This window comes from Anser anser (genome assembly GCF_964211835.1).
Source record: "Anser anser genome assembly, chromosome: 12".
Taxonomy (NCBI): domain Eukaryota; kingdom Metazoa; phylum Chordata; class Aves; order Anseriformes; family Anatidae; genus Anser; species Anser anser.
The window spans coordinates 21,072,107-21,096,963 of NC_139733.1; the positions used below are offsets into that span (position 1 = coordinate 21,072,107).

At 39.3% G+C, this 24,857-nt stretch overlaps 1 long non-coding RNA gene across 6 annotated transcripts in view; it reads right to left on the minus strand.

The window, feature by feature from the left end:
* The window catches only part of LOC310880037, a 157,508-nt gene that overhangs the window by 100,121 nt on the left and 32,530 nt on the right, over window positions 1-24,857 (minus strand). Inside the window, exon 1 of one of the 6 annotated variants that reach the window (XR_014571351.1) lies at window positions 18,598-24,588. The exons of the other annotated variants lie outside the window; for them this stretch is intronic. This is a non-coding gene — a long non-coding RNA (uncharacterized lncRNA). Of the gene's footprint in view, window positions 1-18,597; window positions 24,589-24,857 lie in introns of those variants that run through there. 6 annotated transcript variants of the gene reach the window in all.

The window sequence follows — 24,857 nt, forward strand, 5'->3', positions numbered from 1 at the left end:
AGTGGGTTCTGAGGATGTCAGGATGTTAGCATCTATGCCAAGTTTCCATTTCCAGAGGTTGTGCATGTGTATTACAAGCAACAAAACATTCTTCCCAGCTGAACTGGGTAAATCTAGAGATAATAACTAGAACCAGAAGAGCAGAGGAGGAATCCCCTTGATTCTGGCGCATTACTCAAGGTAACCAAGGAGACAGCTGGAGGAGTAGTAAAAGGTGTTTCTTGTAAACCCCTGGAGATAGATAGCAGGCAAAATCTCTCCTGAAGTCTTAATTTGCAGACTAACTTCCCTGTGTCGCTAGTAGAAAATACTCTACACCAATTCCTCTGAACTGGAGATGCTGGGCAGAGCAAATTAACACCTAATAGCAATGGGAATTTTAAAACCTGACCAGACACGGGTCAGCACCAGAAGGGCTGAGGAAAAGAGCCTGACCAGATGTCCAAACAGTATGTTGCTGATATAGCTCCCACCTTTAAAGACAAACTTCTCAATGCAGGACAATGCTGGAACCAGGAAGGCTGCAGAAGCTCAGGGTGTGGTGAGGAGATGTGGAGGGCGCCCTTGGTGCAGTAAAGGACGTACCAAGCAGCAAGGCAGGCTTTTTACAGGCAAAGCTTAACTCTTTTTGCTTCTGTATAAGTGTTTCCTTCACCTCATTCCCTTTTTTAAATTTCATATTGCACAACAAATTTGCACGGAAGCAGGGTCCTTGTTCAATCAGAAGCCATCAGTTGCAGGTGCTTATCCCTTGCACAAGTCATAACCCTTTGTTTGTCATCATCACCATTTTGCCACAACCAATGCAACGTCACAAACAAGATATGACTTCACATAGAAAACAAACATCTGGATCCAATGAATCCCTATGGAACAAAGATCTTATTTTCATGCAAATCAGTTCAGTAATAAAAATTAAGGAAAAACATAAATCCTCCAGAAATATCTTGTGGTACACAAGCAGAATTCCTTCTAGATAGGAACATCAGACTGCAGTTCCTCTTATGACACATCAACCAGTAGACTTCAAAGAGAACAGATCTATTTTCATGGAAGTGTCCCAGTAGCTATGCACATTAAAAAGGTAGCCATTTAAAATAAATGCAAACCTTTTATTTAGTTACTGCTGCCAAAAGCTTTTTGCCTTATTACAGCAGCCATTGCCACTGAATTTGAGTGATTCCTACATAAAACTAATTGAAAGTAACGGCTCAAATCATTACCATGAAAAAGAAGCATTCCAATGAAAATTAGAAATGTGACTTAGGAATTCTCTTCCAGTTTTTACTGTACAGACATGTCTAAAATAAAACTTAATCTTTATTTTTAAAACATTAAAAAATATTTCCTTTCTATTTAAGGGTGTTGTTATTATGAGAAGCAATGGAAAGAGTCCAACAGAAGTTTTCCTCAAACTAACCGTGTGTTTAGATGTTTTTCTGAAAGAAACTTAAATACTAACCACTGCACCTGTGTACGCTCTTGACTGAAAAGAATTTTTAAAACCATTGATTATTATCGTGAAATTGGAGTAAAGTGAGGGATGCAGAACTCTCCTCACAAGATCCCTCATCTCAAAGCATAAGGAATTTCAGCCATACTTGCCAGCAGAAAAAGATTTCAAAAAGCAATCAGTGCACAATACCAACATTCATTGCCTTAATTCACCCAATGGATAATACTAGCGCACAACCACAATGGAAGTTAATGAAGGCACGTCTACTTAGGTGCACCAGATTTACAGTCTGGGCACACTTTCAGCTTCCACCAGCTCTGAGACGCACCAATAGTACAGGCAGTGAAAACCTGAGGCTGGTCTATTTTTTGTGGAACTGAAATACTCAGCAAATGAACTTTAATTTTCCATTTATTTTCAGCGTTACATTTACTGGAATATTTTTGACATTTGTTGTGCTGCAGCCCTCGCCAAGGTGCATTCCTATGAGCAGCAGTGACGTAGTCTCGAGCAGAGATTAGTCCAAGAGCTCTCAAGGTGCTCCTGACCTACCCCAAGCTTAAGAGGTTAACATCTTCTCCTCTGATTAAGGGTCTGTTATGTCTAAACACCTGCAAAGGCAAACATGGTGGCTGAAGTGCCTATTTGTAATTTATCTACAGTAAAAAGGCTGACTGTAAAACAATGATCTGTGCAGCAGGTTTACAAGTCTGTATTCACCAGTTACCTGCCTGCAAGTACACACAGAGGAGCGGAGCACTTTATAATCACGGTGTGCCCCAGGAACTCGCTCACAACGTTTTCTCACCTTGACAATTCTCATTAGCAGCAGCCTTCCCTACACGCTGCTCTGCGGAGAGGCCGATGTGACCCGCATGCTTACACACACAACGATAGCTCATTTTAGTCTGCAAGATTTAAATTCAGTACGGATGTTTATGGAAAGAGGAGGGAGCACGTCAAGAAGTGTTAAAAGAACTAGGCAAACAGGTGTAATACACAAACCAGCCTCTGCAAGAGTATTAGGGTGTATTAAGATGGTCTGCCCATGGGAAGTGTCCTTCAGTTTCTACTTTTTTTTTTTAAACTCTTAAACCTTGCCTTTTCCAAGCAAAATTTTGAAAAAGGAAATGTTGAAGTGCTTTCTCTTATTATTTATTTTTACTAATGCTTAACATATGAATGTTGATTAACATTCTGTCAGCTACTCTCAAAATATTCCATGAGGTACAAAGGGTCCACCTCTGACCTCAGAGTCTAAGCCAGGAAAAATGGGCACACAGCACCATGGCACCATTCAGCTGATACTGAAGACTGAGAACTTAGCCTAAGCTAAAGGTTTTAAACACATGAGTTTTGGTAATTTATTTATCGCATCACTTACACAACAGAACACTGATGATCTGCACCATAAATCAGGGATAGCTGCTCTTAAACATAAGGAGACAGTTCAAACAAACGGGGTTGGGACTTCGTTGATTTGACTGACTTCCTTTTCTTTTTTCTTAAATGAGAAAGTACCGAAGCACCTTTCTCTCTCTCTCTTTTTTCTTTTCCCCTCCAAATAGTTTCATACTAGGCTTATCATGAATTTATTTTCTTGTCATACCCTTCAATTCTGTGAATTACCTTTTACTCAGAGGTAGTACGTGCTTGTAAAAACCTTCCTGTGACCCAACGTACCATGTGTACAGCTGAAAGCACTTGATGCTTCTCTACTATGTTACTGCTGGCTCAGTACCAGATTTCCCTCAAAAGAATTTATCTCATAAAGTTGATCTCCCCAGTGTTTAATGACTTTTCACTAATACTTGCTTTTAGTCCAAAACGAAGCTCTGCTGCACAGTTAATGCTATTTCAATCATACTCAAAAGTATATTAATTACTCTTCAGCATGCCTGCTCATAGTGCATCTTCCCCAGACTCATTATGGCCAACTTTTTATTTTTCTTTTCCCCTTACTGACCATTACAGACACCTGCATTCGTTTTACAGTAATGCTAAAGCTTGTATGCACAATTACTTTTGATTTTAAATATTGATAGTTCTTTGGATTAAAACCGATCATTAGTGCCCAAATGCAGAAAAAAATTGCTGAATGAGCATGTTTGCAGATGTGGCTCTGGAAAGTCTGATCAGTAGAAACATGAAATTTAAAGTAGACACAAGAATGTAAGGACAGGTGCCTGCCAGACCTGATCTCGAGACCATTGAAACACTTCTAAGCCAGGAGACTTGTGCTATGGTGAGTAATCATTTAGAGAGCCCTCTCAACACGTACTGGGCTCAATTTAGAAAACAACTTAAGCGGTCAACCAAAATAGCATGCTGCTACCAAATACATAATAAGCAGTAAAGCATGAATTTTCATCTAAAAAGAGTAGGCAATACATAATCAAAACATATGACAAATCCAGGAATTTTTCTTAGCTCCTGGAGCATGTACATTTCAGATAAGTCTGCTTAGACTCAAGATTACTGCAAAGGAATGGAAACTAAAGTGCTGTCTCTGAATGTACCCATTTACTACCAATAAATAGTACTGTCCTAGAACAATCATCTAATATATATATATATTTAAGTGCTTATGCTGTATTTGTCACTAGCGACAACTAACTCCAACTCAGGCAGAACTTGCTAGTCAGGTATTTACACTCTCCATCCATTAAACACTTTTTTACTGAATGAGTGCTACTTTAATCTGCACCTCCCCTCTTTTTTTTTTCCTAATGGCTAACATGTTTTATGAACTTTTTTTTCCCCCTCCCTAAATGAACAGGAAATCTACATTTTCCACTTTAATGGTATGGAAGCACATAGATCTGACAAGTCTTGATTTGACAGACAAATACTGTGTTTCCCAAGACTAACATACCAACAAACATAGATTATGAGAAAACCCTAGTCAAAACTGTTATGAGTAACAACAAATCTGTTCTTATTTACAGACATAAGAAGATGCAAACAACAGCTCCCAGTCAAAAAGCAGTATCATTAAATTTGATTTAATTTAAAGTCCATCCCCTCCCCATACGCAAAGGCTCTCCCCCCACACATACTTTCTTCAGGAAACCTTTCATTGCATTTGTAGAGGTATTTAGAGGTATACGGTTTGTCACTTGCAAAAAATCCTGTTGCTAAAGTTTTCAGCTCAATGACTTCAGTTATTGTTTACGCCTTTGAATTCAGGCTCCTTTACATTTTAAAGTGTTTTCATGTATGCTAGTAATTCAGAGGGGTTCAAAAGCAGAGGGTTAAAGGCTTCTCCAATTTTGTTACAGCTTTATACAGCTTGAAAGCATGCACAAAACTGTATTTATTTTTAAGTGAGCGAAAGTTGAGAGTCACAGTTAAAAAAAGAATGTTTTCCAATTAGTCATTAGGCAAAACTGCACAAATTGAAAACAATCTAGTATTAGTTTTGTGATCGTTTTCTTTTGATTAAAGAATAAAAACACACACGATACAGTGAAGTACATGATAGTGCTTAGTTCTCTGCTGTTAACTTTAACATCACAGGCTTGTGACGATGATGAGCTCAACACAATGCTGAGCTCTCTTCACAGCTAGCGAAGTCCTAGGTGATGTGCAGCTGCTGTTATGATGGATAATACCAGCTCACAACAGTAGCTTCAAATGACCAGAATCCATTGCATCTGCAGAGGCTTCTTCTCTAGCCTTGAATCTAAATGCCATGCTTTGGGAAACCATCTCTGGGTCCAGAAGCATGTGAATGCTTTGACTTTTGAATCTGCTGGGAGAATTTATTTAGTGCTTGCAAGAGAGCATACTCCTGGCTCAAAATCTGGTCAGGCCACTGGAAGTAGCACTTCTGAAAAAGCTTTCTAGGATTTTTAATGACCAACAGTGCTTCTTATTCAAGGTGCAGCTCCTCCAGCCGCACCCAAATAACCCTGAGCAATCCACTCCTGCCCAGTCCCCAGCTCATTCAGTGACGTGCAGAAGTGAGGCTAGGTTTGAAAACACTTGAGTTTCTTGTCTTCCCCACCCCTGCAGCATGGTTAACCCAAGGACTCATCTCACTGAAAGTAAGGTAGCTAAAGATGTCATGGAGATGTGTACATCAAAGAATCAAAGCACAGAGCACTTATCTACTCTATAACCATTAGTAAATTGCAACATGTATGCCAACATACTTATTAGAAATCTTTGGTGAATGGCATTCACCTCTGCTCCATCATTTGGGCATGGGTTCAATTTTGAATTATCTGCAGAGCATTAGCTTTAGCCCACAAAATCCTGTATGGCTCTAACTCAAGTGGAAGCAAAGACCTTTGTGATCCTAGCAGAAAGAAAAGCTGTGAGCTTTCACAGCCCGGAGCCTGCAAAGAAGCCGAGCAGTTCTGTTTAGACTCGTTCGACAAACGTGGTCTCCCGAGAGACAGCCTAGCACAGTAATACATTAGGTCACAGCTCCACATGAGATTGACAAGTGAATCACTCAAATTCATTTCAAAGCATGTAAATATTTGTGAGATTGGCAGGTATAGGAAAATTGTTTACCATAAGTAGGAGAGGGAATTTATCAGCAAGCATGAAACGGTACCACGTCTTGCTGATCTGGAACAGACATACTAAGCACTAGGTGTAGTAGGTAAAAATTCACAAAATACCTTATTTTGCTCATTTCTTTAATGATCTGAGGGTCTAACCATCATGCTAGTCCCTCATTCTATGGGCGAACAACCCAGCCCAAGGTCAGGGCATTCCCTGCAGACACCTTGCTCTGTTTCTCCAAGTGGGAAACTTATGGCTAGAAACACTTCAAGGCTCCCTGACAGCATACAGCTTTCTACCTCCTCTCAGAGGAGCACCCCTTCAGAACAAGAAATGTAACGTAGCTCGCAGTGTCACCAGGACTGTTGTAATATGCACTTGGGCATTGTGAAGATTCATGTTTAACACCTTCATATAATTTGCGGTAATATGCTCAAATCTCCCCCGCATACTAATGACGCATCGTGCAGAAGAGCAGGATGTAGTGAAGTACAATGTTTTTTGATGACAAATAGGAAGAATAAGGAGCAGCAGCAATGTGAATAAAGATTCTTTTGTCAGCCTGTGAGCACAAAAACATTAGGTTTTGATGCTCATTTCTGTTCCAAAGTGGGCTCTATATTCCTTTGCAGGGACAGTCCTTGCCATTTCAAAGATTAGTTAATTCTCAGGAGAGTGATGGGCAGTCAGCGTACTCTAGCAGACAGGACAGGGAACTAGGACTCAAAGGCCAAGTTTACCCGATTTCTGTGACCTCACCTATTTTGCCGCTATTTTTACCTAGATTTCTTGGTTTAAAAAGACAAACTTCACTACATTAGAAAAAAATTACCATGTTTTGTACTTTTCTTCTGAGATAGCAATCTCAGAGTACTGCTGCTGACCTTTAAGAAAATGCTAGAAGATGGTAACCACCACTCACCCCACTGACGGAGGCATGCTTAATTATCTGTCTCTGCCTGTCCTCTGGAATCAAGAGCGACTTAACTCATCTGGCATATGCTTATGAAGATGAGCATCCAAAGATTGTCTTGCTAGGTAGCTGAAATGCTGTAGTGCTGTAAGCTTTTAGAAAGAAATTGTAGGAAAACAGCTCTTACAATAATAATAATAAATATCATTTGCAATCAGCACTAAATAGCATCCACCAGCATATGAAAACAGAGTACTGGCTGAGAGAGCTTTTAATGTAAGAGACAAGTTTTATTTATTTTTTCAAAACCTTTTGGTTCTTTTAAACAGCAAAATATGATCTCATAATTATTACCTTATGCTATCTTGACATTTACATTACCATGCAGTACTCAAAGCCAGAAAATACCAACTGTTCTGCAGAGAATTTTGTTCTCTGCAGGGTAAGAATCTATTAAGTTACTTTCTGACCCATTAAAAAAATACAAGACACACTCCTGGATTGCAAGGTTGGAAGAGTTTTGAGCCCTAGACTTTATATGGAATAGTGTGTTATGTATCAATAAATGATGACAATTAAGAATGATTAAATCGGTCTTATAAAGTGTCCTATTCCAAGGATAGATTGCATGTACTTACAAACTAGATGGAAAAGAGGATGTAAAAAAAATAAATTTAAGATATAGATACAGAAGAACAGTGATGTGTCAAGAACTGAGCACCTCCTGGAAACATATTTATGCCTATGTATAGTGACCAAAACCACCGCATTGTCCTATATTTGCTTCATTACTGAAATGTATAGAATGTGGCTATGAAACTGGAAGGTAAGGTGAGAGCCAGAGACTGGGGCTTAATCCAAACCCCTTTATATCCCACGGAAGGCCTCAACTTTGAGGGTCACCAGAACACAATTTCTACAGCTATTCAACCCCTCCTCTCCCACCCCACCTCCACACCTTTACAACATCCATTGCTCACAACAGTGACGTTCAGTAGGGATGTGAAGGGCTCGGAGCAGAACCATATCATCTGACAACACAGCCAGTTAACGTGCAACAGTTATCTGTCAATTGGAGAATAACTTAAAACTGCAGTCTCCACGTTCAGCCATGCTATGGGGAGTACAGCACAGCCTAATTATAGATAAATGTGAATTAAGCTGTCTCCTCTCCTTTGACTGAAGAGGAAGCAAGAAGTTTCTGTTCTAAATAATCGTAGAAGGAAACTCATTTGTGCGCTCTGAATTACTTCTGAAGGAGTCCTGTCCCCCTTGCCACTGCTTCTCTGCTTTGGCAATAGGAAGGAATTACCCGTGCAGCTCATAGCCTCTACTTGCATGTCCATATCATCCATACCATGCATCAGTATGGTATCAGACTTGCTTGGCCTTCTTGCCTACTGAGGAATTATTAGTTGGACCATCAGAGCAATGACTTCTGATGTTCCACTGTTTCCACAGGATCTCACTCCAGGTTAAAACCCTAAGAGAAATGTATTTTGTAGTCTGAAAGCAATGTAGAACTTTGTGAAAATAGAATAAATGAAGTTTTCCTGAAAATTAAATCCCTAAGTTAACAGTGAGAATGCCAGTTAGCAGGTAAAGATGATTTATGTAATTAAAATACTCATGTACTATTAATAACCCTAATTTGCATTACTATTAGGTCATTTTTATGTAATTAGCTGAAGCAGTTTGTCAATTAAACTAATTGTTTTTTTGCACTAGGTGTAGATTGAATATTGATCTTTTTATTCAGCTCACTTACATAAGCAAATTAGATCTAATTGCATCCTTACCACATAATTACTCGGTTATTGTAAATTACAGAAAATATATTCTCTTGTAGAATAATGCTTTGTGGTATTGATGTTGAAAAGAAGCTACTTAATTGAAGAGCTTTAAACTATTTTTCCATCTGTCAACACAGCAGATATTTGCATCATGCAGAACATCTGTACTAGTATTAGTTAACTAATAACGAGACCTACATGGTGCAGGGAATGCCCAGAAGAGTGGCTGCTTCTTCTGAAAGAGTTAAGAGCTCATGTGATGACAGCTCATGCATGCACATGACTAATGACTTTTTAAATTTAATAACATCACTGCCCAATTTGCCAGAATGAATTTGTTCTTTTGGCTTACAAAGTTTCAAAAAAGACATGGAATTTCAGAGTATTTTTCCCCACATTTGTGTCCACCCGCCCCCCCCTTTTTTTTTTGGAGAAGATGGAACACAAGTTGAGGCAGAGGAGAGAAAGTTATTTGACATGTTTTACTTCAAGTAAATTCTAATTTCTCCGTCATTCTACTGGATGTTTCACCTCAAGCTTTCTTGCTATGTTTATTAAAGTGTCACAGGATAATTTCTAGATTTTACCTATACATTACTCTTCTGCGTGATCTATACAATCTATGTTTACAAAAGAACTTTTCCCTAATAACCAGGCGCTCAGGAAATGAAGGCCTCTCTACGTTACCTCCAAAATTTGCTTCCAAGTACTTTCTTAGAGAGGACAGATGCATCTATTGCCTACATAGACATGCCTTATTTTTCCTCAGACTATCTGCAGTTTGTCTCATCTGTGAAGTGTTCAGCTATAAACAGCTTAAGAATAGTGGGTTTTGACCTGAAAGAGCTTCCAAGGCCAATGCCATAACCAGAAAATAATAAAAAAAACACTACAGGAAAAGGAAGACTGAAACTGAGAAAGCTCTTTTTTTGCATCACTCCTTCAACCAGGGCCTGGGAAAAGGGGTCCATTAGGTCTTCTGTGGCTGATTACTCCACTCTTGGGATGTCGAGGAAGAAGTATTTGTTGAGCTCAAGCAGGGAAGACTTTCCTCCACCTGACTGGGAAACCCCTACTGAAACAGAGATGAGGTTACAAAACATCACCCCGCCTTCCTTGCCCCCAGTTCCACTTTCCACACCCAGAATAATACGTATAAAACCACCAGGTTGCTCACACATTCTTCATACTTGGTAATAAACACTTTTTTGTATGTTAGCACTGATTCAGTGCAGTTGAAATCTGCAGAGGAGTGCAGCAAGGTTCATTAATGACAGTATTTGTCACTGTAAGCACTTCCAATAAGAAAGAACATCCACACTAAGGATGACTACCCTGCAATATCTTGTGTCTGGTTCAGAGAGGTATGAAAAAAAAGCTATCTTGGGCAGCACTAGCAGCAAGCTTCTCAGCATGATGCTTGGCCTCTGCTATTATCTCAGTTGCTGTGTTGAAGCTACAGGAACCCTGGTCAGCCTCCAGTGCTCATTCAACTGCGGCATTAATTTGTGTACTCTATTGTAAAAATAGAGAAGCCTTCAAGGTATATTCAAACATGTTATTCCAGCAAACCTTGGAGTGTTTTTCAAGGAAATCATACCTGCATTTCTTCTCTATTTCAGGCTAGAATAAATGCTCCTGAAGAGAAGTAACTGCAAACAACATGTCTTAATATAGTACAAATTGCTTTCCTTAAAAATAAGAAGTGAACAGTACTCAGGCTTGATGGATTGTTTGTCCTTTTCACTTGTTAAAATTCTCTGGTGTTAAAACTGAGCCATATGGAACATAGTTGTTGGGTGTCTGAGCCCAGATGCCAGCTGCCTACATTCTTAGAGCTGCTGCATCTGGATTTCTCATCGCTCCAATTTGAGTTAAAAAGCAAATGCTAACTTCCAAAGACAAAACACCTCCTCCCCGAACTCAAGCAACTACAGTATATCAAAGGTGGGGCAAAGGTACAAGATTCAACACAATTCTCCTCTGCCTGCTGAGCTTCCTTCACTAATCATACAGCCATTAATCACGTTGCCTGTTGTAACTGTGAGGTAAAATGCATTCACTTCAGCATTGCCACAGATGGCTTAGGTGAATGCATTGTATTGCTCAGTGAGATAGAGTTAACAGCACTTACAGAATCACCGATAGCAGCTCAGCTGACAAGTGGTAACTTGTTAAGCCGCTATAGATCAGATCAGTTGTGTTCAATCTCGCACCAAGAGCCTACACAACAAGGGGTTGGGTGGGAGGAAAAAGCCCTTAAGAACAAAACAGTCTACCCGCAGCTGAATATAGCCACCTCAGCAACCTCGTTAGCTGGAAAACAGACTTTGTATGAGAGCAGTATACCTGGTCAAGTTATTGAAAAATACTTTTTTTTTTAACATGTTCCCTAAGAAATGCAACTATCTGAATTAAGGCTCTTGATATAGATCTGCAGATTCTTATTAAATGCGCAAAGAAAATATTCTGCATCTCCAACTAAAGTATCTAGTAAAGTATCTGAATATCATTCAGATATTTAAACCAATCAAGTTAATTGTGTAGAAATACAACACTTCTCTTGAACAGCACAAGAACCATCCTCAAAACCAGCTTGGGTATGTCTGATGAAGCATGCTGTCAATGAGCTGCAAATGTTTACATTTTTATAAAATATCTTAAACTCTGTATTTATGACACAAGATGTACAATCCTTTTTTCCTTCCGTTTAATCAGACTTAGAAATTAGGGCACCTCAAGGCTTGCAGTGATAATTTAGACCCTTATATGTAGCCTGTTTTTCAAAGTTGGGAAATGCCTTCTTAAGGCATACGTACAGAGATAGTGTACAGCACAGAAGAGAAAGCCGCTCATTATTTTAAAGAAAGCCTACCTATCTAACAGCCTCAGGTTCACAGCAAATTCATTCAATTTTGTTCACTAACACAGGCTGGGTTAGGTACAAATCACCTGCAACATAATACCTTTTATATTCAACATCAGAATGAAAGCAAGTCCCTTGTTAGCCACGTACAAAAGTATCTTGAGTCACGACGCCCCACCGGCCAAGTTTAGGAAACTCTTCCTAAATACACCAACAAGATATACTTCTAGCCTTAGTGTCTTAAATGTCTTTTTGAGAGCCCTACGGATACTAAAGTAATAGAATTAATTAGAATCTCATAGACCATAAGCAAGAATTACTTCTTGACCTACCCTTAGCACTTTCAACTTTTAACACATGGTTAATTTTCACTCTGGACTAGATCCTGCTGGCTGTTTGCCTGTTCTTCCAAAGCCCAAAATTGGATGTCCTACAAGTATAGGAAATGGAAACAATAGCAACCATTTCATTGTAGCCAGCTTAGACAGCTAAGAAGGTTTTATAGTACGTCCAGTAAATGGATTTCTGCTTCCTCATCATTATTTTGCTTCTTAATGTAGTTATTTTGCATATTATAGAGCCAACAATGAAAACATGTCTTCAATCCACATTCTGACACTCAGGAAAGATTGCACGTAGAGCGAGACCACACTACTCATTGTCTTGAACTACAGCTTCAAACACCTTTCTACAAGTCTTCCAACTTGCATCGTGTCTGAGAAGAAAAATGTGTGAAATACGTGGCCCTTTGACTTTTTATTACAGAAAAAGCACACTTTCAGTATCATTTGCTGCCAGCGAGCTTTGTTTCAGACACTGGAATACTGAGCAAGAGGAACTCTGGATATGGAGGGCAATATTCCCAGAACAGGTATGTGGACATTTGAGACCACCCTTGAACATGTGATATTAGTTATGGAGAATCAATGCTCAAGAGTACTCTGAGAAAATTCTACGGGATTTCTCTGTACCACTATAAATAAAATGTAACATCCATGACATGCTATGTAGTTGTTTTTATTCAAATATTGGTGTAAACTGGAATTTAACTGTCTTTTTATTTCTTATGATTTTTAAAGCTGAACATCTTCTGAAAGCTCATATAGCAAGGGGAAGCCCCAATCTATACCCTCTCAAGTGTCTTTGTATTTACCTCCACTAAAGTTAACATGCTAAAACAGTGCCAACAGGTATTCATTTAAAATATTTCTTGCTGAAGTATTTCTACCAACTATTGACACAGGAAAGTATATCAACACAGCATATAGTCAAATAGTCAAAGAATAACTTTCTTCCCTCCTGAATCGTTTCCTTTGTACACACAAAGCCTTCCCTGGTACTAAGGGGAGTCCCACTGCAGTCAATTAAAACAAGGCTGCTTGTGGACAGGAAAGCCAGCCCATGATGAATCAACTTGCAATTTTCTTTTTGTTCACAGAACAAAAACAGAAACGTGAAGGAGTGGAGATTGTTAGAAGCTGGAAAAACAGCATGACCATTCTTGTTGATGGAACAGGTTGAAGACCAACAGAATCATCTTTCCTGAAATGTCATATTTTGATGAAGGTAAAGACATTAAAGGAATTCTCACTTAGTCCTTGCTCTTATTAAGATAAAAACAGTAGCCTGTTTCTCAGAAAGTTTTAACATCTGAGGATTTCTGCAGTTTTTTATTAGATGAATATTCACGTTTGTGATGCTCCAATGCAGAAACAGTATAAGTGATAGAATCAGTCTTTTTTTTGACAAAAACACATCTGAAAACTTATTTGAGCTGACCTGAAGCCCTGATAAATTTTAGAAGGCTTTGGCTAGTTGAATTCTCCTCTACAAGACTTGTCCATTTTACAAATGACCATTTTGAAAAGAAGTAACTCCTGTCTGACTCTGAAGATACTCACTGAACATAATTTCATTGCAAAACCTACATCATGCACTTCTAACAGTCTGAGTGTATATTTATATATATATGAGATGTATATATATAAAAACAGAAGAACCATAATCACAAACAATCTATTTCTCACACAGAAAAAGCAACAAGCGTTAACTTTGGGCCTGACTACAGTTTTCAAACATGCACATACCACCAAGCATCACGTGTCAAAATGTGCTCTGCTCTATATAAGACCTATTCAAAGTAAAGACTCTTGGCATCTTACCTAATGCTGTCAGTCTAATCCAGACTCTATTAAAAGCACGCTGCCCACCTTGAATGGTGCTTAGTCTTTTTGGAAAGCCTCACCAAGTACCTTCAGCTCCCAAGGGAACACCTGGGCTCTAAGAATCAGACTGCCCCCACCCCTACTACTTTAGGTAGTTTCTTAATTTAGGTTTGTTCTTTGCTTCTCAAAGAAGAAAAGCTCTTCTGTTCTTTTTACGTTCTATGCTCTTGCTCTAATGTAGATGTCTTTACAACACCTTCTCAGTATCAGTATTTTTCCTGGCAAGAATTATGGTATCAGCACCTTCAGCCTGTGGACAGATCATCATTCTAGATCAGGAAAGGAAAAAAAAAGAGTAAAAAAGAGAGTGGCATTTTGTCAGAAAATGCATCTTTTATTACCTTCCCATTTTTCCCCTTTGCTATTACAGGTAGGATTGAATATACATTAAGAATTAAAAATGAAATGAACCCAGTAAAACATTCAGCAATGAACAGAGAACAAGCTCAGACAAAAAGAAAGCTTCACTAGTTCTTTCTGTCTTGCTTCCTTTTTCAATTTTTTAATAAGTGAAATCTCCTGGAATAGTTTTTATGACTCTTGTAAGGCTTCTTTAATGGTCCTTTTGCATGATAAAAATGTACAGTTAAAAACTCTAGCTAAGTTAATGCATATTTTCTTCTCTGGCACTATCAGCTTTATAATCCAGATGATACCTCTTCCGTGGACCATAATTAGCTGCTTAAAATTTTCCTAAGCTGTTAATTTCATTTCTTTTTATCAAAGATTATTTGCAGAAGACATGCCTTGTCTCTTCCAGGTAGGAATACTGAAAGAGACTACCCACTGTTTCAGTTATTAAATTCACAGAAAAAGTGCTTACATTTGAACACTCGGTTATGAGACAACTCGTACAGCCATTCTCCTCATCTGGAGGTAGCTGCCTCCCCAGCATCACATCTCACACGGGTTTTGCCACACACCATTTCACAGCTGTTTTTTGTAGTCGTCCAAATGGTAATGGTCCCACAGGTGACAAAGCTGTTTTAAGCCTCTGTTTTAAGGAGAGAGGGGAAAAAAACAAATCCCTACAGCACAGCAGCGTAGGCCTACATTGGAAACTGAAAGGGAAGGTATTTAGACAAAGGCTGGCTGCTCCCCTACTGTTGAGAAGCTCTCTCTGTTACAGGGAGTTGCACACAAGACAAAAAGATGCAGAACTACACAAATTTAAGTTAGGGAATAACAAGGTCAAGGGAACTCCAAGATTACTTAAGTCAGTGACCATGCTTCTATAACAAAGCTCTGACCAGGCCGGGGCAATGGTCACATTTAGCTGTACCTGGCCTCCTATCAGATCAGGCAAGTCAACGTTTGCACTTTATGTTTTTGCTCAAACCTCAGAAAATTGTTTGCTTACTTAGTTGGAAGTTGAGGGGTTTTGTTTTGTTTTAAAAACAGAATTGAAATGCTTTGGGTAGGCCTTGGAGAGCTCCACAGATTGCTACTAGATGCAGAATGAGTTTCTTAGAATAACAAATAGTGTTATTTCAGCATGTTACATGGACTTTTATCTTTTTCTTGCATTGCACTCACTGTACCTTCACCGTCTTTCTCATTAGAGCCCATTTCTTCTTTTCATTCTTGTCTTTCCTTACACTGTTTGCACTTCTTTATTCTTGTTCCCTATCCATGTATCAAAACTATTCTGTTGAAGAGCAAACGTCAGAGTGAAGTTTTTTGGGCATCGAATGTGCTTTTTGATGCTCAAAGTGCAGCACAAAGAATTAAGATTAAAAGCACTGAGTGATACGGTAGAGATTAGAGAGACCAGAGAATGCTAAAGACACACAAAGAGTGCAGGAAAGCTAAAATCACTTCAAACATTAATAGACTTTTGTGCCATATTCTACAAAAAAGTGTTCTGTATCTTAAGCTTGAATCTTTTATTCTTTTTTTTATTCTATTTCAAGCAGTTCTCTGATAAGATGAACATCCAAACTTGTTAAAATTTAATGTTGTTATAGAGATATGGATAATACATATACATATATATATATTTTTTTTTCAGGAATATAATACCCTGTGAAGACTTCTGTTAAACCAATAGTTAGTGCCTGAAAAACACAATCATGAAAGTCTTAGTGCACACGACTATTACAGGGGGCAGGAAGGCAGAGATCATCTTGGAAGCATGATGGGACTACAAAGATACTTTTCCCTCACATTTCTTTTTCAAACAGAAGTTCAGAAGTTTTACACACTATAACCACTAGTAGATGATATAACACAGAGGGATACACAGTAAGATGTCTCCATAAGGAAGGTAAGGCTAAGGAAGGTAAGGCTGAAGTTTTCTTTTTCCCACCCCTTTGGGTGGGGATTTCTTCATAAGCTTTGTTTAGAAACAGCTGGAGAAGCTAGATTGTGAGCTACCTCCATCAAGTATACTGTAACTAGGAAGAACCTTATGGGCAGTGCTTAGAACTCAAAATCTAAGTAAAGGAAGAGGAAAGAAAACTTATCTTACATTATACTTTTTTTTTTTGTAAATAGCTTGAAGTCTTTAGTTTTCTAGGTAAGCTGATGCTCTACCCTCACAGCTCAATTATCACTCACTGGAATTTTAAAACAATTTATCTTTTTGTTGCAGATGCCATAGGATCTAAAAAATAACCAGGACAGTACCATAATACTTCATTGGTATGGCTTATAAATCATAGCACTATTTAAGGAAAAAAAAAAAGGAAAGATACTTTACAGGTGAACACTGATCTATGCTCTCCATGAGTTTAAAAAGAATAACTAGAAATAACGATACAGAGGTTGCTTGGATCACCAGGCTACCTAGCAAAATGTACCCCTCCACCCCAACCCATGGCAGCAGGCTAACTCCCTTTGAGCAAGCACCACCATTAATCCCACGCAGATCTCATAATATATGCAACCTTGCCATCACTAAGAGTTGCTCCCAGATTTCCTTTGCTTAGATACAAAGAGAGACAGCTGTTCTCACCAGGCGAATATCAAGGTGGCAGTTCCCCTAGCAACAATAGCTTAAGAACCAGCACCCCCCCCCCCCCCCCCTTTAATCATGCAAATTCTCAGCAATTCAGAAGTGCAGGAGAATAGATTAAGTCTGAGCTCCAACACTAGAAGAACATAGCTCATATAGTTACATGAATTCAGTACCCTTACTGTGGGGAGGGGATAGGTGTTAACTGAGAGCCCAGTCCTCCAGCTTGACTGATGCCTTTTGTTTTCTTTTTAAATAGCCTACAAGAAACCCCACTTAGTAATGATCAGCATTCAGGAGAATAATTCATTAGACTATCTGTCAAATGTTTGACCTTTGGTCAATGAAAAAAAATTTAATACATTGAAGAATTTGCAAGATTCAGATGAAAACAAGTTTTCATAAAGCACTAAGCATGTATGAATTGAAACTGATTCATGAGGTTAAATACACCTACTGAGACTGTTTCACATGTGGCTGTACTCTGTTGATTTATTTGCAAGAGTTATTTGATACTTCTTTCAAAAATGAAAGATGTAGCAATGAGAATCCTGATGTTATGATGAAATCAAATATAGAACACACTGAAGTTCAACCACCATCAGGTTTCTTTGCCAACTGAAACTTGATTTAGTGTCATAGGAAGGACACAGTTTCCATAGACTTGTGAGCAAATCTAAATTGAGTTTGGAGAAAACACAGCAGCTTGCCCCGTGTCAGGACAACTTTTGATGACCTAAGAGATGACAGAACTTAGCCGAATGCTCCTGGAGGAACTGCTACGGGCTCAGTTCTTCTGGCAGCCTTTTGGCTCACTAGAGACTTCATACTAAGACCACCAATTCAAGGCAAGAGTGACCTTTTCTCTAACCAATTCATAGCCATTTTGTGGTAAGATCATAAAAACCTTTGACCTTTCCTGGAAGCAAGGGTAAAATCCCTTCTAATCACTTCTGCTTCACAATGCCACTCAAACCCAGACACCATGGGGGGGGGGGGGGGGGGGGGGGGCGGGGGGAGTATGAAATCAGAAAACAAGTTGAAAGTTCTCATGGCAAAAATAATAAAGTACCACAGTTCTCTTTCTTAAACCAAGCACAGCAAGACAGAAAGCAAACGGTTGCCAAATACAAACAAGTCCTCATAGCACCAAAATTCGCAGCACCCCTCCTAATCAACAGAAATTTACATCCAAGAGAATCACACACGCAAAGGTGTTTTCAGGCCTCGGTAAGCCAAAGCAAACACCTTAGCAAGGATCTCATTTTTGAGTAGAGGCTTCCCATGGTCTTCTATACTTGCATCAGCTGGGTTGGGCAGTATCTGGTAGTCACAGAAGCCAGAGACAACGAGCAACTTACTCCAGTTTGCTTAAACATGCAGAGAGTACGAGGCAGTGAAGAATTTACTTAATTGTGTCATTTTGTGTTTGTGAATATGTTACAAACAAAATTTGGATTATATAACAAAAACATTAGGGATGACATCTAAGAAAATAATGACAGAGAAGGCATGTAAATGCAACCCAAGGTTTCATTGCTTACGCAATTCTAACTGCCGCCTGCCTTGTTTTTCCAGTTATTTTCATCAGGACCATTAATCCAAACATAAAATAACACAGGATGCTGCTTCCTGTGGCTACATTTTCTCTCATTACCTTAAGAAGGAGAACTGTATAGTTTTTAACCTCAGGGGAATCAGAATTGTTATTCAATCATTTTGAGAAACAGCACATGAAAAATGGGCTGAAATAGAAAACATCATACAGTTTCCCATTTAGCAACAAGCAGGCCTACTAGTCCAAAGCCAAAAGTCTTACTGCAGTTCCCTAGCGGTTTTAAAACGAACAAAAAAGAGACAGCCTACTCACCCACCAGAACACCTCTCCTCAGGATGATGGCCAAAGCCACTTTTTCCTCTCTACATCCCTTTTTTGTCTTTTTTTTTTTTTCTCCTCACGCTCAACAGAGACTGCAAGTGAGATCAAACACTTAAGAAACCAATCCCTGCCTCTTTTCCAACTTTTAAATGAGTTGAACTTCCTCTTTGCCATTAGTGCCAGCTGCACTAATGCTATGGGATGAAGCTGGGTTTTCTTCCCAGGGAGATGGTTAATCCTCCTTGTCCCCACAGAGATCTCAACCTGCTGTTGTAAATGGCTATAAAACACACCTTTGAGCAATTACACCGTTAGGTGCCTTCCTACTACCATCATTGTTTTCTAAGGCTAGAGGAAAGTTCAAGAACCCTGCCTGTTTCAAGTTTTCACATCCCTTAAGGAAGTCTTATCTTCAAGAGAGCAAGCTGTGGAAGATACATTTTTTCCCCCTTCTTGAAACTAAAATAAAAATAGATCAGTTTTATTTATTTTTTTTTTGATGAAGTCTAGGGCCACTGCTCAGGCATGTTCCTTGAGCTGCAGGTGAGAGCTGGGAAGGCAGAAGATAATACGGAGGGTTGAGCCACAGGGTACTGAAAGAAATTATGCAGACAACTACTTCATATGCAACACTCCTCAGGCAGAGCTGGGTTAGTGGGATGGCTGGCTACAGTAGAAACGTTGTGCTTTTTTGTTTTTCTTCTGAAGCACGCACAACCCCTCCAGTCTGTGAGTTCACCCACACACCTGGGAGCTTACTGGGGAACTTTCTGCTTTGCTCTGAAGAGGAAGGCAAGTGAGGGCTGCCTGGGCTCCAGCTCTCACACTGTAGACGAGGCTTTGTACCCCTCCAACCCCAGCAGCATCTACATGATGAACATCTCCAGCAATCAGTAATCTCCCTCCAAAACCCCATGGAGTAACCTAAAATGTGTATGTGTGCAAACGCAAGTCAGCAGCAAGTTGTCCTCTGAGCCTCCACAAAAACACATGGCAAATTGCACGGCTTTGGATGAAGAAAAATAGCAAGGGCTCCCTTGGCAGCAAATATATGTATATATATACATATATACATAATATATATATATAATTGTTTTGTGTTTTTATTCTAACGCCTGGGTTATTAATTAGTATTTCACTGCAGCCAGAGACATGAGGTGTCTGGTGAGGGGGTGTTGCTGGTGTGGTGCTGTGGGCTGCAGACTGGCAGCAGCTCTCCTGGGGGAGCCTGAAATGGGGACATGGGGGGGGGGGGGGTCCTGCCACAGAGCTGCCCTGCCACAGCCACTGCTGTCCAAAACCACACTCGGTGGCATGGCCTGCTCGGTGGAAAACGCCTGCAGGCCTCAGCAACTGCTCAACAGCATGCAGGCCCTGCCCACAAGGGCTTGCCCAGGTGACTGGGCTGGGCCTGATGGCTGCCACCATCCCCTCAGCCACAGCACACACCCCAAAGGGCCTCAATTTTCTGAAACCTGCCCTGTGACCCCATTCAGCGGCAGTCCTAGTTGAGGGAGCACACGTTTTGTGAGAACCTCCTTTATGAACATAGGAGCAGGAAGGTTTTATTGCATGTGTGCTGAGAGTGGGAGCCCTGGCCCACCCCTGTGCTCACTGCAGTCTCAGGGTTCCTGTCATGAACTAGGGATTTTGGAGCATGCCAATATGAAAGAAGGTGGCTGCTTTCATTTAAATAGGAGACAATGTTTATGTCTTCCATTTACAGAACTCCTAAGTATTTACAAAACTTTATTTGCCTTGTAAAGATTCAAATACTTCCTTTCCAGATCACATCCTAATGAAGAATTTAACAGGTGTACAAAGGTGCTGTTGATAGTAACCTTACTCCTCCACTGCTTTTCTGCGTAAAAGAACAGAAATTCTGGAAGGCTGGGCAGGAAAATGCCCATCGCCTCCAGTCAGGACACTTAACCTCTCTGCGGATTATTTCTAAACTTGTGTCTAGTGGTCTGCTCTGAAAATGAGCATTACTTAACGCAGTTTTGCAGGTAATTGGAGGAGACAAACCTTTCCCGTTCTCTGCTTTTCCTTCTCCGAGAGCTGAGCATGTGTCTGCTTTTATCAGCCACCTCACCCCAACAAGCAGCCCGCAGAGACGTGGCTGGGCCGAAGGTGAGGCCTCTGGGGAAACTCATACCTGCTCTTTCCCTTCCTCTAACAACTCGCATTTCTTTTTCTATTGAGCTCTTTACTTTCAGCATCCCCTTCTTCATCAGATCTACCTTCTTAGGCTTTTATAACCTATCAGGACGGAAGGAAAAAAAAAATACAACAAAATCAGCTTTTCAGGCTCATCTAAGCCTATGTTCAAGTGTGTGTCTTGTCTGCTAAGTGCTACATGCTGTATTATTGAATATCTGACTGGATTTTGGCCTGCAGCTGGGTTAAGCTTCTAGGGAGAGAGTGCAATTGAGCAAGAACACTTTTCTGGAAAGGAAAAATGAAGAAAAATCCCAATAGGAAGACAAGTTGGCAGGCTGCTAAGGCAGGGCTGTCCCTGGCATGGACATTTGCAGCAGGGCCCTCCCAGGGACTGATCCAGAAATCACCCTCGGTCACTAATGTATAATGTGTCAGGACAGACATGACATGACTAGTGTAACTCAGGCCACTAACAGGACAAAAAACATATATTCACTATTTTTTTTTCCTAAGTCTTTGCAAAATATATCAAGAAACCATAAAAATACTATCTGCACGTAACATAGTTATGTTGGAGCTAGAGGTTGTATCTAATTTTAATTAGTAAATTTCCTAAATAGTTAAAAGCAGAGCACAGAAATGAGATTACCTGAAACATGGATGGCATTCTGTAGAGTATCTGTTTTTTTCAAGAGCTCAGGCTATTTGCTTGGTGGGTAGTTAGTTATCTAATTCTTATCTCAAAACACTTAACAAGCCAATGTGTAACACATCTCTAATCACTGAATGTTTCAAGGGTGAAATCCAGGCAGAGATAATAGTTGCCAGCTACCACATCATACCATAATTCAAGGTGAAAATAGCTTCCCCATAGAAATTGCCTGGCAAATTAGAAAGATAGCAAACAAGGACCGAAAGAGAGAATGGGGCAGGTGACCAGCGTCAGTAAGTCACAACTACAATGTCTTGGACCATTCAGGAATGCAACTAAATATTTAATTTCTACAAATGTTTAGAAGTCAGTCTTCATTCTTGACTCTCATTAAAAGATTTCTTGTCTATACAGCACTGAGGGAACATTGTCTGAGGTTTCCTAGCGTACTTTGACCCAAAGTGTTTGCCGGAGACACACTCCAGGGCAACGCAGGAAATGCCAGCAATGACTGATCAATACCAAACGCAAGCATCACATAAAATCTCCTTAGGAGGCTGCTACTGTGAGATTTTTCAAACTAAAATATATCAGAGAAACTTTTTTTCTCAAAGTTTCTCAAACTATTTGTCTCTATGTTTCAAAGTATGCAACTATTGTGGAACTGAATGTGGTTATAAATCGTTGGCAGCTTCAAAATACACCTTGATAACCAGAGGAATGAGAATTTCTTCTGCAAATGTTCTTTAGATTTGGGTTAGGCAGAAAAAGAGTAGAAGCCTACATCAGCAAAGCCTGTCGTTTTTTCTCTCTTTCTTTCTCTCTCGGCCTAGACGCCCAAAGGATCTGTTTTATTTGTGTAAAACACATAAATTCTGAAAACCTGATTTTTTCTTAAGTGATATGTGGAATACTCAAGGTCCAATCTCTTCTACTGTAACAGAGCCTGTATTTGAATCTGGTTCTTCAGCAAGCTTTTGTTCCTGAATATTTTGGGAGGATTCACCCTTTCTGACCAGAGGTTCCACTCCATACTGATGAATGCCCAGAAAAATAGCTGCCGGAAAGGAGTGTTCTTCCTTCAGAAAGGGTGTTCACACCAAGAGAATCGCTGTCTTTCTCTTTACTTTTCATTGCCTCTAACGAGGTGAATAAGGGATAACAAAAGTTTAAATATCTGGAGATCAGCTTCTGATGTTCTCATTTTATTTTCACAATATTCTTGGATTTAAAAAAAAAAAAATTAGGTGAAAAAAAGAGTGGAAAAAACTTCACCTATCTCAGCTCTTCAAATTTCATGCATCAATAGAAGCTTCACAGAAGACCTTTCATTTTCAGAAAAATACAAATTAATGTTCAAATCTTTCATTTCCTTTGTTGGGACAGATGAAATGACATTTTGTCAGTTACATATGCAAATAGGTGCAATGAATTGTTTGAATTTGTGATCATCTTGAGAGTAAGTGCTACTGACATTGAACTTGCAATACAGTATTAAAAAATAAAAAAAAACAAACACTTTGGTGTAGCAAAAAAATTTTTTTTCCTTCACATACAAGCTGTGCCTTTGATTCCAGCAGACAACCTAATAGTGTATGGAAAAAGGAAAAAAAAAGCTTTAAATTTTTTTACTCAGACCAATGGTGTTAAGACAGAAAGAAAAGTGCTCACTTAGAAACTTGTTGTGTATTAAATTCACAGGTCTAAAGGCAAACATGCCTTTAGTTTCGTACTGAGCAGAACGTGCTCTTGGTTCTTTGGCATTTATCACACATTTGACAGTGAAGGAACTACTGAATCACAATTAGGGAGAAGATTTCCCAAGGTCCAGACATTTTAAGCATTTTTTTTCTCAACTCAATGCTTATTCAAACTTTATTAAGAATTTTAGATAGGGCTTTTCCTCTAAAGTGGGTCACAGAATGTCTGAGGGTCTGAAAACCTCTTGGTACCAGAATACCAAAGGTTAGAGCCAACTCTTCTATTTCCCTGAACATTTCCGTTGTCCCCTAATCATAAACCTGTCATTCAACACACGGATATTAGAGTGTGGAAAAACTGAAGCTAAAGGTCAGATCTAGCAGATGAAATGTCTGCTAGCAAGGTGCATTTGTGGAATTGGATTCCTTCTCATGTGTCATGATATAGATTAGGAGTAAACCCCTTGAAATCAAGGGAGAAAGAGCAGCCTCCAGTTGATGTTGGTAGGATTTGGTTCCACTGCCTCTGTACATGGAGACAGGACCACGGTGAGCAATTCAAAGGTTGAAACAACAGATTATTTTATTATTCAACAAGATGTAAACATTAATTCCTGCCTAAATACTTTAATCTTTCTCTCTAAGAGCCTCTTTGTAGGGCTTTCATGACTCAGTTACTTGCTTATAGTGTTAACTAGGCAATGTATTTTCACCAGTGGCATAGCTGAAGCAATATATTTAACACCTTCCATGTAGACTTGTGATACCGTGATTGGTAACATTTCTAGAATGTGATATTGCATAGTCTTTAGATTTCATCCCTCACTGCATATGCTACTTCTCAAACTGAATAAAGGAAAAATGCTCAGATCAAGCTCGTGAGATCTGTGATTCACATAAATTTGCTTTTATGGGCGTTCTGCCAAAGATGTATCTGCAGTCGGGTGATGCAAATAGCTGACTCAATAAAAACTGAAACTTTGCAAAGTTTTTCTCAGAATTAAAATATTATGGGAACAAAGAAGTAGCAGATACTGGACTGAAGACTGGGTTTAGCTTCATTTAACCTAACTTCATCCATTTACAAGTTTTGAGCTTAAATTACGCATACTTGCTTCCTCCATAGTCAATCTAAAAGTCTTATCCCGTGGATAAGATAGAGATAAAGCATCCAGAGTCATTCGAAGATAGAAAGGTGATCTGTCTGTTTAAGTGCTTGACTACCTTCCTCCTGAGTAGGGTAAAGCTTGGACACTGAGTCCCCATCTGTCAAATTCAGTGTATTATGTTCTTTTACAGTGATTTATACTGGGAGCTGTTTTTTCTTTCACCTTTCCTGGCATAAATCTGGATTAAGTGCATTTAAATCATTGACATAACAGCAATTGCTACAATTTAGTACTTTTTGATAGTTAATAAATAATGTTCAAAATGAAAATACATTAAGTGGCGCCACATCTAACACAAGAGAGCTAACAACTTTAGATTTTGAATACTTAACTGTTTTACCTGGGGGAAAAGAACAACAACAACAACAACAAACAAACCTGTTTCAGATAAATTTAAGTATGTTTAGTATATGCAAATATTGATTAGAGCTGAAAATCAGAATTTCTATTCAGCAGGGAATTATGAAAAGCTAGGTTTTTTTTCACATTCCAGTCAAAACTGCTGAAGCAGCAGCATACTTTCACAGATGCCACATCTTTATTAAGAATTTAATTTAATTAACAGTT